The 14,728-nt window shown below is 42.1% G+C and overlaps 1 non-coding gene across 1 annotated transcript; it reads right to left on the reverse strand.

Moving 5' to 3' along the window:
* Positions 1 to 382: 382 nt before the first annotated feature.
* On the reverse strand, positions 383 to 454 carry TRNAY-AUA. Its single transcript has one exon. It is a non-coding gene; the product is annotated as a tRNA-Tyr (tRNA).
* Between the last annotated feature and the right edge of the window lie 14,274 nt (positions 455 to 14,728).

Below are 14,728 nucleotides of genomic sequence, written 5' to 3' on the forward strand. Positions count from 1 at the left end.
TACAGTAGAACATAATCTCCAGGCCAAAGAGGAGACAAATACAAAGAGAATAATTTTAGAAATAGAACAACTGTGGCAAGTGCCACAGAGTTTAACAGGGAGCTGTGAGATCACGTAATGAGACAGACACCTGGCAGATAACTGCCTCTGCGAGAAGCACTGTGTGTTTCCGGGGAATGCTAAGATGAAATCTGGATCACTCTAAGGCTGGCAGCTGACGGGTACAGGGCTTCTCCAGCTAGTATGTTAAAGTAAAGGGAAGTCACTCAGTCGTGTCTGACTCTTTGCAACTCCGTGGATTGTAGCCTACCAGCCTCCTCAATCCACAGAATTCTCCAGGCAAGAATACTGGAGTGAGTTGCCATTTCCTTCTCCAGGGGATCTTCCCGACCAGGGATCGAACCTGGGTCTCCAGCATTATAGGCAGACGCTTTACCGTCTGAGCCACCAGGGAAGTCCCACTGATATGCTAAATGCAGATCATAGTGAGGTACAGGGTAATGTGTGGTGTGCCAGTTTGCTGACATCAAAATGCTGTATTAATCCTCACTTCCTCTTGAAGTTCTGGAACCTGAAACTTCAAAGAGCTAAGATCCAGGTTTCTTCCCCTCACCAGCCCCAAATAGGTGTTCATCTCACTTGAGAAGGAGAGAAATGGAAAGGCAAACGCATGCCTTCTGCTTCAAACATCAAGATATCTGCAAAACTCTGCCTTATATCTCTGCAGCCTCCTCTGGTTAGTTCTACTTTCTTTAAACTAAGCAAATAAAAGTTCTCACCTACACGGAATAAATCCAAAATTCTCCTTAAGAAGCAGTGTCCTATAAAAATCCACTCTCCACAAAGCAGAAAGTAGATTTTCTTTTAGGCCTCCTGTCCTCATTTGCTTTGCCACTTTCATTTAAATTAGGCCCTGGGCATGAGTTTATTTTCGCAGAGGTATTTATAAAGAGAAGAAGAAAAGAGAGAGAAGTTTACACTTTAATTTCTCCAATGCCTTCAAGATGCTGGGGCTTTCTCTAAGACACATAAATGTATGGATTTCCTTCCTGGTGACAGTTTTCTGAACATGATAGCCTGATTAAGTGCCAGGCTCTGGAGAGAGTAGGCTGGGTTATTACTGATACTGTCATCTACATGGAAAAAGCACTCAATCACCTAAGCCTCAACTTTTCCAGTCTGTGAAATGAGAGCAGTAATAAGGTTGAATAACACACATTTTTAAAATGCTTGGCATGGTACCTGGCCAATATCTGCTCAATAAACATTAGTTTTTAACATAGTCATCATCATTATTTTTTTAATATAAATTTATTTATTTTAATTGGAGGTTAATTACTTTGCAATATTGTATTGGTTTTGCCATACATCAGCATGATTCCACCACAGGTGTACACGTGTTCCCCATCCTGAACCTCCCGCCCACCTCCCTCCCCGTACCATCCCTTTGGGTCATCCCAGTGCACCAGCCCCAAGCAACCAGTATCATGCTTCGAACTTGGACTGGTGATTCGTTTCATATATGATATTATACATGTTTAATGCCATTCTCCCAAATCATCCCATCCTCTCCCTCTCCCAGTTCAGTTTAGTACAGTCGCTGAGTTGTGTCCGACTCTTTGTGACCCCAAGAATCGCAGCACGCCAGGTTTCCCTGTCCATCACCAACTCCCAGAGTTGACTCAGACTCACATCCATCGAGTCAGTGATGCCATCCAGCCATCTCATCCTCTGTTGTCCCCTTCTCCTCCTGCCCCCAATCCCTCCCAGCATCAGGGTCTTTTCCAATGAGTCAACTCTTCACATGAGGTAGCCAAAGTACTGGAGTTGCAGCTTTAGCATCATTCCTTCCAAAGAAATCCCAGGGCTGATCTCCTTCAGAATGGACTGGTTGGATCTCCTTGCAGTCCAAGGGACTCTCAAGAGTCTTCTCCAACACCACAGTTCAAAAGCATCAATTCTTCAGTGCTCAGCCTTCTTCACAGTCCAACTCTCACATCCATACATGATCACAGGAAAAACCATAGCCTTGACTAGATGGACCTTTGTTGGCAAAGTAATGTCTCTGCTTTTCAATTTGCTATCTAGGTTGGTCATAACTTTCCTTCCAAGGAGTAAGTGTCTTTTAATTTCATGGCTGCAGTCACCATCTGCAGTGATTTTGGAGCCCAGAAAAATAAAGTCTGACACTGTTTCCACTGTTTCCCCATCTATTTGTCATGAAGTGATGGGATCGGATGCCATAATCTTCGTTTTCTGAATGTTGAGCTTTAAGCCAACTTTTTCACTCTCCACTTTCACTTTCATCAAGAGGCTTTTGAGTTCCTCTTCACTTTCTGCCATAAGGGTGGTGTCATCTGCATATCTGAGGTTATTGATATTTCTCCCAGCAATCTTGATTCCAGCTTGTGCTTCTTCCAGCCCAGCGTTTCTCATGATGTACTCTGCATATAAGTTAAATAAGCAGGGTGACAATACACAGCCTTGACGTACTCCTTTTCCTATTTGGAACCAGTCTGTTGTTCCATGTCCAGTTCTAACTGTTGCTTCCTGACCTGCATATAGGTTTCTCAAGAGGCACGTCAGGTGGTCTGGTATTCCCATCTCTTTCAGAATTTTCCAGTTTATTGTGATCCACACAGTCAAAGGCTTTGGCATAGTCAATAAAGCAGAAATAGATGTTTTTCTGGAACTCTCTTGCTTTTTCCATGATCCAGCAGATGTTGGCAATTTGATCTCTGGTTCCTCTGCCTTTTCTAAAACCAGCTTGAACATCTGGAAGTTCACGGTTCACGTATTGCTGAAGCCTGGCTTGAAGAATTTTGAGCATTACTTTACTAGCGTGTGAGATGAGAGCAATTGTGCGGTAGTTTGAGCATTCTTTGGCATTGCCTTTCTTTGGGATTGTAATGAAAACTGACCTTTTCCAGTCCTGTGGCCACTGCTGAGTTTTCCAAATTTGCTGGCATATTGAGTACAGCACTTTCACAGCATCATCTTTCAGGATTTGAAATAGTTCGACTGGAATCTCATCACCTCCACTAGCTTTGTTCGTAGTGATGCTTTCTAAGGCCCACTTGATTTCACATTCCAGGATGTCTGGCTCTAGGTGAGTGATCACACCATCGTGATTATCTGGGTCATGAAGATCTTTTTTATACAGTTCTTCTGTGTTTTCTTGCCATCTCTTCTTAATATCTTCTGCTTCTGTTAGGTCCATACAATTTCTGTCCTTTATTGTGCCCATCTTTGCATGAAATGTTCCTTTGGTATCTCTAATTTTCTTGAAGAGATCTCTAGTTTCCCATTCTGTTGTTTTCCTCTGTTTCTTTGCATTGATCGCTGAAGAAGGCTTTCTTATCTCTTCTTTCTATTCTTTGGAACTCTGCATTCACATGCTTATCTCTTTCCTTTTCTCCTTTGCTTTTCGCTTCTCTTCTTTTCACAGCTATTTGTAAGGCGTCCCCAGACAGCCATTTTGCTTTTTTGCATTTCTTTTCCATGGGGATTGTCTTGATCCCTGTCTCCTGTACAATGTCACGAACCTCTGTCCATAGTTCATCAGGCACTCTATCTATCAGATCTAGGCCCTTAAATCTATTTCTCACTTCCACTGTATAATCATAAGAGATTTGATTTAGGTCATACCTGAATGGTCTAGTGGATTTCCCTACTTTCTTCAATTTAAGTCTGAATTTGGCAATAAGGAGTTCATGGTCTGAGCCACAGTCAGCTCCTGGTCTTGTTCTTGCTGACTGTATAGAGTTTCTCCGTCTTGGGCTGCAAAGAATATAATCAATCTGAATTCGGTGTTGACCATCTGGTGATGTCCATGTATAGAGTCTTCTCTTGTGTTGTTGGAAGAGGGTGTTTGTTATGACCAGTGCATTTTCTTGGCAAAACTCTATTAGTCTTTGCCCTGCTTCATTCCGTATTCCAAGGCCAAATTTGCCTGTTACTCCAGGTGTTTCTTGACTTCCTACTTTTGCATTCCAGTCCCCTATAATGAAAAGGACATCTTTTTTGAGTGTTAGTTCTAAAAGGTCTTGTAGGTCTTCATAGAACCGTTCAATTTCAGCTTCTTCTTTAAGCTTCTTCTCCCTCTCCCACAGAGTCCAAAAGACTGTTCTATACATCTGTGTCTCTTTTGCTGTCTCACATACAGGGTTATCGTTACCATCTTTCTAAATTCCATATATATGCTTTAGTATACTGTATTGGTATTTTTCTTTCTGGCTTACTTCACTCTGTATAATAGGCTCCAGTTTCATCCACCTCATTAGAATTGATTCAAATGTATTATTTTTAATGGCTGAGTAATACCCCATCATTTTTAACAAATAGCCAATACCAGTATAATGGTGGGAGTCAAGAGAAGGGGGGTGCAGAAAGACAGGCAGCTTCTGCTGCTGCTAAGTCACTTCAGTCGTGTCTAACTCTGTGTGACTCCATAGACGACAGCCCACCAGGCTCCCCTGTCCCTGGGATTCTCCAGGCAAGAAACAAAACAATAGAATGGGAAAGACTAGAGATCCCTGAGAAAATTGGAGATACCAAGGGAAGTGAAGTGAAGTGGCCCAGTTGAATCCGACTCTTTGTGACCCCATGGGCTGCAGCCTGCCAGGCTCCTATGTCCATGGGATTTTCCAGGCAAGAACACTGGAGTGGGTTGCCATTTCCTTCTCCAATGCATGAAAGTGAAAAGTAAAAGTGAAGTCATGTCCGAATCTGTGCGACCCCATGGAAAGCAGCCTACCAGGCTCCTCTGTCCATGGGGTTTTCCAGGCAAGAGTACTGGAGTGGGGTGCCAAAGACAGGCAAAGGAGCATAATTATGTTACAAGAGACAGCCTCTGAAAACATTCTAACTTAATATGCTCACCTACATTATACATTTTAACTACTTTTATTGGCTATACCTCTTTGGATTCACTTTTATTTATTGCTTGTATAAAAAAGCAGAACATTACAATGGTTAAAAGTAAGGTCTCAGTAAGATTTTCTGTTAGGTCCTTGCATTTTTGTCCTTTATTGTGCCCATCTTTGCATGAAATTTTCCCTTGGTAGGGCATCCTAGATAACTCAGTTGGTAAAGAATCTGCCTGCAATGCAGGAGACCCTGGTTTGATTCCTGCGTCAGGAAGATCCCCTGGAAAAGGGATAGGCTACCCACTCCCATACTCTTGGGCTTCCCTTGTGGCTCAGCTCACTGTAGAGTTAGCTACCATCATCCCATGGATGGAGGAGCCTGGTGGGCTGCAGTCCATGGGGTTACTGAGAGTCAGGCACGACTGAGCGACTTCACTTTCGCTTTTCACTTTCACGCATTGGAGAAGGAAATGGCAGCCCACTCCAGTGTTCTTGCCTGGAGAATCCCAGGGACGGGGGAGCCTGGTGGGCTGCTGTCTATGGGGTCGCACAGAGTCAGACACGACTGAAGGGACTTAGCAGCTACAGAAGTTTATTTTGACGTCCCTGGTAGCTCAGACAGTAAAGCGTCTGCCTACAATGCAGGAGACCTGGGTTTGATCCCTGGGTCAGGAAGATCTCCTGGAGAAGGAAATAGCAACCCACTCTGGTATACTTGCCTGGAAAATCCCTTGGACATAGGAGCCTGGCAGGCTGCAGCCCATGGGGTCACAAAGAGTCGGATTCAACTGGGCCACTTCACTTCACTTCCCTTGGTATCTCCAATTTTCTTTTTTTTTTTTTTTTTTATTTAATTTTATTTTATTTTTAAACTTTACATAATTGTATTAGTTTTGCCAAATATCAAAATGAATCCGCCACAGGTATACATGTGTTCCCCATCCTGAACCCTCCTCCCTCCTCCCTCCCCATTCCATCCCTCTGGGTCATCCCAGTGCCAATTTTCTTAGAGATCTCTAGTCTTTCCCATTCTATTGTTTTCCTACATTTCTTTGCATTGTTCAGTTAAGAAAGCTTCTTTATCTTAAGAAAGCTTCCTTATCTCTCCTTGCTCTTCTCTGGAACTCTGCATTCAGTTGGCTATATCTTTCCCTTTCTCCTGTGCCTTTCATTTCTCTTCTTTTCTCAGCTATTTGTAAGGCCTCCTCAGAGAACCACTTTGTCTTCTTGCATTTCTTTTTCTTTGGGATGGTTTTGGTCACCACCTCCTGTACATTGTTACAAACCTCCATCCATTGTTCCTCAGGTACTCTGTCTACCAGATATGGTCCCTTGAATCTATTTGTCACCTCTGTTGTATAAACATAAGGGATTTGATTTAGGTCATACCTTAATGGCCTAGTGGTTTTCCCTACTTTCTTCAATTTGAGCCGGAATTTTGCAATAAGAAACTGATTATCTGAGCCACAGTGAGCTCCAAGTCTTGTTTTTGCTGACTGTATAGAAATTCTCCATCTTTGGCTACAAAGAATGTAATCAGTCTGATTTTGGTACTGACCATCTGGTGATGTCCATATGTAGAGTCTTCTCTTGCATTGTTGGCAGAGGGTGTTTGCTATGACCAGTGCATTCTCTTGGCAAAACTGTTAGCCTTTGCCCTGCTTAATTTTGTACTCCAAGGCTAAATGTGCCTGTTATTCCAGATATCTCTTCACTTACTACTTTTGCAAGAATGCACAGAAGAACTGTACAAAAAAAGGTCTTAATGACCCAGATAACCACAATGGTGTGGTCACTCACCTAGAGCCAGACTTCCTGGAGTGTGAAGTCAAATGGGCATTAGGAAGTAGTACTATGAACAAAGCTAGTGGAGGTGATGGAATTCCAGTTGAGCTATTTCAAATCCTGAAAGATGATGGTGTAAAAGTGCTGCACTCAATATGCCAGCAAATTTGGAAAACTCAGCAGTGACCACAGAACAGGAAAAGGTTGGTTTTCATTTCAATTCTAAAGAAAAACATGGTAAAGAATGTTCAAATTACCACACAGTTGCACTCATTTCACATGCTAGCACTATTTTGCTCAGAATCCTTAAAGCTAGGCTTTATTGGTACATGAATTGAGAACTTCCAGATGTTTGAGCTGGATTTGGAAAAGGCAGAGGAACCAGAGATCAAACTGCCAACATATGCTGGATCATAGAAAAAGGAAGGTAATTAAAAAAAAAAATCTACTTCTGCTTCACTGACTATGCTAAAGCCTTTGGCTGCATGGATCACAACAAATTGCGGAATATTCTTAAAGAGATGGGAACCCCAGACCACCTATCTGCCTCCTGAGAAACCTATATGCAGGTCAATAAGCAACAGTTAGAACTGAACATGGAACAAGGGATTGGTTCAAAATTGGGAAAAGAGTACATCAAGGCTGTATATTGTCACTCTGCTTATTTAACTTGAAATAATACAAAATGCTGGGCTGGATGACTCACAAGCTGGAATAAAGAATGGCAGGAGAAATATCAACAACCTCAGATATGCAGATGACACCACTTTAATGGCAGAAAGTGAAGAGGAACTAAAGAGCCTCTTGATGAAGGTGAAAGAGAATGAAAAAGCTGGCTTAAAACTCAACATTCAAAAAAACAAAGGTCATGGCATCTTGCCCCATCACTTTATGGCAAATAGTTGGGGAAAAAGTGGAAACGGTGTTAGATTTCATTTTCTTGGGCTCCAAAATCAATGTGGACAGTGACTGCAGCCACAAAATTAAAAGATGCTTGCTCCTTGGAAGAATAGCTATGACAAACCTAGACAGTGTATTAAAAAGCAGAGACATCACTTTGCCAACAAAGGTGCATATAGTTAAAGCTATGGTTTTTCCAGTAATCATCTACAGATGTGAGAGTTGAACCATAAAGAAGGCTGAGTGCCAAAGAATTGATGCTTTTGAACAGTGGTGCTAGAGAATACTCTTGAGAGTCCTTTGGATTGCAAGGAGATCAAACCAGTCTATCCTAAAGGCAGTCCTGAATGTTCATTGGGAAGGACTGATGCTGAAGCTGAGGCTCCAACACTTTGGCCTTCATTCATGGGAAGAATCATTCATGGAAAGAATGATTCATTGGAAAAGACCCTGATGCTGGGAAAGATTGAGGACAGGAGGAGAAGGGGACAACAGAGGATGAGATGGTTGGATGGCATCACTGACTCAATGGATATGAGTTTGAGCAAAGTCAGGAAGAGAGTGATGGACGCCTGGAGTGCTGCAGTTCTTGGGGTCGCAGAGTCAGACATGACTTAACTGAACTACAGCAACAAGATTTTCTAAAAAAATATTTTAAAATCATCACATCACTCTTTTGCCTTACTCCAACTTTTCTAGCCTTCTTTCAGCTGCTTGTAGTCACTGTGCTCTCGCTCGCCAAAAGATTTCTGTGGCTGGCAACCTTCTCTTTCTGCTTTTGCTAGTAAATGCCCATTTATCCTCAGGTTTCCACTCAGCTTTACTTCTTTTAGGAAGCCTTCCTCAGTCACTCTAACTACCTCAAACACCTTCTTATGAGTTTTTATAGTGCTAGAGACTTTTCCTTTGAGAAATATTAAGGGTTGAATTGTTGCCCCTCAAATTCACATGCTGAAGTCCTAATCCCAGTACCCCAAAGTGTGACTTTATTTGAAGACAAGGTCATTACAGAAGTAAAGTTAAAATGAGGTCACTAGGGGGATTCCCCAAGCCCCTTCCTTTTTTGGGGGTTTCCCAAGTGGTGCTAGTGGTAAAGAACCCACATGCCAGTACAGGAGATGTTAAGAGACATGGGTTCAATCCTTAGGTCAGGAGATCCCCTGGAGGAGGACACAGCAACCCACTCCAGTATTCTTGCCTGGAGAAAACTATGGACAGAGGAGCCTGGCTACAGTCCCTAGCTACAGTCAATAGCATCGCAGAGTTGCAACTTAGCATGCACAGGGGCTTCCCAGGCGGCACTAGTGGTAAGGAACCCATCTGCCATTGCAGGAGACACAAGAGGCTCGGGTTTGATCCCTGGGTCAGGAGGATCCTCTGGAGAAGGACATGGCAACCAACTCCATTATTCTTGCCTGGAGAATCCCATGGACAGAGGAGCCTGGCAGGCCACAGCCCATGAGGTCGCAAAGAGTCAGACATGACTGAAGCCACTTAGCATGCACGCACAAGGTCACTAGGGTGCTCCCAAATCCAACAGGATGGGAGTCTTTTAAAAAGGAGAATTTGGACACTGAAACTGTCAAGAGAGGGAAGATGATGTGAAGAGACACAGGGAGAAGATGTCAAGGAGAGAGACGTGGAACAGATCTTTCTGTCAGAGCCCTCAGAAGGAGCCAAACCTCTTGACACCTTGATTTGAGACATTTAGCCTTCGATCCTCCAGAACTATGAAGCAATAAATATCTGTTTTAAAACCAACATAATAATAATAATAATAAATGTAAAAAAATTTTAAATACAAGTCATGTCTCTGGAGTCACAATACCTGGATACAAATGTAGTCTGTACCATTTTCAAATTCTACAATGTCAAGCAAATTACCTATCTGAGCCTCTGTTACTACATCCTTAAAATAGGAGTAAAAATAGTGCCTGCTTCATAGGATTGTTGTGAGGATTGTAAAGCTTTCAGAAAACAGTCCAACACAAAGTAGGCATTCAATAAGGATTAACTCAATATAATTATAAAGTATCATAGATTTTTTATATTCTTCCCCAAGAATCAGTAGTGTTATCTCATTTCTTACCCTGCAAAGCCTGTTTAAGGATTTTGTTTAGTGTGGTAAGAGTTGATCTATAAAATTTTCATTTCAAAATTGAGGCTAAAACAAGCAGTATTGCCAAATCTCAAAATTTTTAAATTGACTTAAGCAATTGCGTGGTATCAGTCAGAATTCAGTCATAAAAATGAAGAGACCAGTCTGGTATTGCAAGCATGAAGACATTTAATACAGTGAACTAGTGGCTTAAAAATACATCGGAAGGGCTGGAGAAGCAGCGACCATAGAAGGCATTCATTATTAGTCACTATGGCGTCCCCAGCCATAAGGGCATTAGGAACTTCCAGGATCCCAGGCAACTTCCAGCGATGATCTCAGGTCACTGCTACACCAGACGAACAACTTCCAGGAGGATGCAGTGGAGCTGCAAAGCATCTCTTGTTGAAGACCAGGAGGTCTCCTGATTGGATGAAGAGCTATGGTTTCTGTTTCCCTTGGCATTTCAAACTTTGTGGCCTCTGCCTGGTGGACTCTAAACCAGAAACCTACTGATAAGAGATTCTGGGAAATGTATTTCCTAGGCTTCCAGCCACTGTGGCATAAGGCCAGCAAGGAAAAGAAATTAGAGTGCAGGCTGGTTGGTTCCCCTAAAATAATACACTACACAGTCATTGCTTTGGCTATTCAGCATTCATAGAGAACCTTCTACCTATATTCAAATTTTAAAATAACATTATTAATTCTAACATATTATAATTATTTCTTCTTCAAATAAATATATGCTAGCTCTCTCCCTAGCATATGCTCTCTCCATAGCATAGTAAAGGTATGGTCCCACATTCTATCAGTTACTTTATCCAAATCAGATGATATACTTATCCTTCTAGTTTGGTCACAATTCTTTTGGTATAAATAGCCCAAACTTTAAAAAATAAGTGATAAAATTAATCACCCACAAAAATAATTTAAATAGGAGAAAGTGAAAAAATGACATAGGTTAATATACATAAATATATTCATAGCAAATTAAGCAAGAAAGTATACCATACCTGGGCACTACAGTGATTTCTGCATCTGGATGTGAATCAATAGTTGATATTAGTTACTTCCTTTCTCTGGTAGCTGTTCTTTGTCCCCTTATCCCTTGGCTGCTCTTCTGGCTTTTTATCTGGTGGAGTGCCAGGTAAAGAATTCTGTGGTCCCCACCTTCATTTGGCGGCTGTAATCCTCCATTCATTTCTTCCACCCTCAGAGAGATCAGAGATCAGTCACTCAGTCGTGTCCGACTCTTTGCGACCCCATGAATCGCAGCACACCAGGCCTCCCTGTCCATCACCAACTCCCAGAGTTCACTCAGACTCACGTCCATCGAGTCAGAGATGCCATCCAGCCATCTCATCCTCTGTCGTCCCCTTCTCCTCCTGCCCCCAATCCCTCCCAGCATCAGAGTCTTTTCCAATGAGCCAACTCTTCACATGAGGTGGCCAAAGTACTGGAGTTTCAGCTTTAGCATCATTCCTTCCAAAGAAATCCCAGGGCTGATCTCCTTCAGAATGGACTGGTTGGATCTCCTTGCAGTCCAAGGGACTCTCAAGAGTCTTCTCCAACACCACACTTCAAAAGCATCAATTCTTTGGCGCTCAGCCTTCTTCACAGTCCAACTCTCACATCCATACATGACAGCAGGAAAAACCATAGCCTTGACTAGACGAACCTTTGTTGGCAAAGTAATGTCTCTGCTTTTGAATATGCTATCTAGGTTGGTCATGACTTTCCTTCCAAGGAGTAAGTGTCTTTTAATTTCATGGCTGCAGTCACCATCCGCAGTGATTTTGGAGCCCCCCAAAATAAAGTCTGACACTGTTTCCACTGTTTCCGCATCTATTTCCCAGGAAGTGATGGGACCGGATGCCATGATCTTCGTTTTCTGAATGTTGAGCTTTAAGCCAACTTTTTCACTCTCCACCTTCACTTTCATCAAGAGGCTTTTTAGTTCTTCTTCACTTTCTGCCATAAGGGTGGTGTCATCTGCATATCTGAGGTTATTGATATTTCTCCCAGCAATCTTGATTCCAGCTTGTGTTTCTTCCAGTCCAGCGTTTCTCATGATGTACTCTGCATATAAGTTAAATAAACAGGGTTATTCCACCCTAGATGGAAGCAAGAAGAGTTGCCTAGAGAATCCCTTCTATATCACAGGCCACTCCACTCTGTAGCAAAGACCTATTTTTCCTAAATTATCAGGACCCTTCATCTAAGACAATTCAGTAAACCTCTCCTTTGCCTGTTGGTTCATTGGCAATCTCAACTTCTAGTTTTATAGAAATGTTGTTTTGTTCCAGGGTAGGAGTATTCCTGCCTTAGGTATCAGGGAGCCCGAAGTTATCAGGACAGGAATTGAAACAATAGTACTGATTTGACTCATTCCCACTTATTCCATTAGTTGCACACCTACATGTTCTCATTGTACTTTTAGATGATTGAGGACCGGTAAGGTCAGTAAATCCTAGGGTTTTATTTTATTGCATCACACTGCACAGTAAATGAGTTTCTTGGTCAGAAACAATGTTTGAGATTCCATGACAATGAATAAGACATTCAGGGGCCCAAAACTTTGTGAAAGGATTACAGAACTAAGGAATATTCATATACAGTTACAGACTATTTTTGTGGGCTTCAAAATCACTGCAGATGGTGACTGCAGCCATAAAATTAAAAGACACTTGCTTCTTGGAAGAAAAGCAATGAGCAACCTAGACAGCATATTAAAAAGCAGAGACATTATTTTGCCAACAAAGGTCCATCTAGTCAAAGCTGTGGTTTTTCCAGTGGTCATGTATGGATGTGAGTTGGACTGTGAAGAAAGCTGAGTGCTGAAGAATTGATGCTTTTGAACTGTGGTTGTTGGAGAAGATTCTTGAGAGTCCCTTGGACTGCAAGGAGATCCAACCAGTCCATCCTAATGGAAATCAGACCTGAATATTCATTGGAAGGACTGATGCTGAAGCTGAAACTCTAACACTTTGGCCACATGATGCAAAGAACTGACTCAACTGGAAAAGACCCTGATGCTGGGAAAGATTGAAGGTGCAAGGAGAAAGGGATGACAGAGGATGAGATGGTTGGATGGCATCACTGACTTAATGGACATGAGTTTGAGTAAACTCTGGGAGTTGGCAGGGATGCCTGCCGTGCTGCAGTCCATGGGGTCACAAAGAGTCGGACACGACTGAGCAACTGACCTGAACTAAACTGAAGTGTCTGTTCCACAGAGCACAAATTGCTACCCTTAATAAGATATAAAAATTCAACATGTCAGTTTGTTACCAGGTGAGTGGCTGGTCCTGGGAAATGGTGCCATACTAGGGACTCAGCTTTCATCTCAAGTCTTGACAGACTGCATATTCAGCAATAGTGTTCACTGGCCAGATCACCCTTAGAGAACGTACGCCCATGTGGCTTAACTTTGGTACTTCCATCTGAATGGCCTTGGACACTGTTCTTTAATCATTGAGCAAACACTGGGGTGGCTGTTGAGAGAGACTGATTAACATCTATAGGTCATGTCATCATATCTACTTGATTATGGAGAATCTTGGCACTGTATGCCTTTTGATGATACAGGGTATATATGGGATACAAATTTGTTCTCACTCAGTAATTACCTAAAAGGTTCTCTTCTGTTGATTTCCCATTCTTTCTCCTCTGACTTCCCTATTACCTATGCTCCAATTACGTTCCTTCCATATTCATTATTACTCAGTAAATTCATTGAGACCATCTATTAATTGGTAAATACAGACTTATGATGGTTTGACTTATGATTTTTCAACTTCATGATGGTGCAAAAGTGATACACATCCAGTAAAAACTCTACTTCCGATTTTGAATTTTGATCTTTTCCCAGGCTAGTGATATGCAATCTGATACTCTCCAGTGATACTGGTCAGTCAAGTGAGGATGAAGGACGGACACTTTTACAGCCATCCTGTGTCCATACAACCATTTTGCTTTTCACTTTTACCACAGTACTCAACACATTATCTGAGATATCCAACACTCTATTATAAAATATACTTTGTGTTAGATGATTTTTTTTTTCCAGCTGTAGGCTTGTATAAGTGTTCTGAGCACGTTTAAGATAGGCTAGGCTAAATTATGATGCTGCAGTCCATGGGGTCGCGAAGAGTCAGACACGACTGAGCAACTTCACTTTCACTTTTCACTTTCATGCATTGGAGAAGGAAATGGCAACCCACTCCAGTGTTCTTGCCTGGAGAATCCCAGGGATGGGGGAGCCTGATGGGCTGCTGTCTGTGGGGTTGCAGAGTCGGACATGACTGAAGCGACTTAGCAGCAGCAGCAACCCCATTATAAGTCAAGGAAGGTGTGTTTCCATGTATCTTGTTATTTCCATTACCAGCCAAGTAAAACACTAAATGTAGTGTAGCTCAAGCTGCTGCCCACTAGGCAGGTCTCGCTGTGTCTTCTAGGACCCCAGCTGAGGGGAGTTGTTATGGTATATGGTGTCATTCCGACTGGCTGAGTTCTGTTTTCTTGTGTAAACCATCCTTCAGAGTTTCTTTTCTCATACAACTGGCTGTAAGAACCTTCCCATGAGGTCACAAAGCATGTGGAGGGAGTTGTGGCAATGCAGGTTGCCTATGAAGTTTAGAGGGGCCTTTTTCTCAATGATAAGGGGTGAGGTGCAAGATGAAGCCATGTGTCTTTTACTCTGGAAGGACTGTGTCACCATGACACAGGCCAATGACACTTTAGAGAATTCACCAAGATAGCAAGCCCTGGAATAATCCTGGAAATTATTACTCAGCTTCTGGCACATTGTAATGCCAAGGCATCTGAGATATTTGTTGATATATCAACCAACTAGATGTTCAAAGGATGTTATCAGTTAGTAAACTCCAAACGCTATGGGTTGAAAAGATGATTAAGATTTCTATAGAAAATTCCTGTGGTGAGGTAGAAAATTAAAATAATCCTATAGGTGGAAAAAAAAAAAAACTGCTACTAGCAATAATTTTTGAGTTTAACTTCAGACTACAGGGTTTTAATTTATGTGAATTACTGCTTTAGAAAGATTCAAAATTGGATG

The sequence above is a fragment of the Bubalus bubalis genome, chromosome 4 (assembly GCF_019923935.1).
Source record: "Bubalus bubalis isolate 160015118507 breed Murrah chromosome 4, NDDB_SH_1, whole genome shotgun sequence".
NCBI lineage: Eukaryota > Metazoa > Chordata > Mammalia > Artiodactyla > Bovidae > Bubalus > Bubalus bubalis.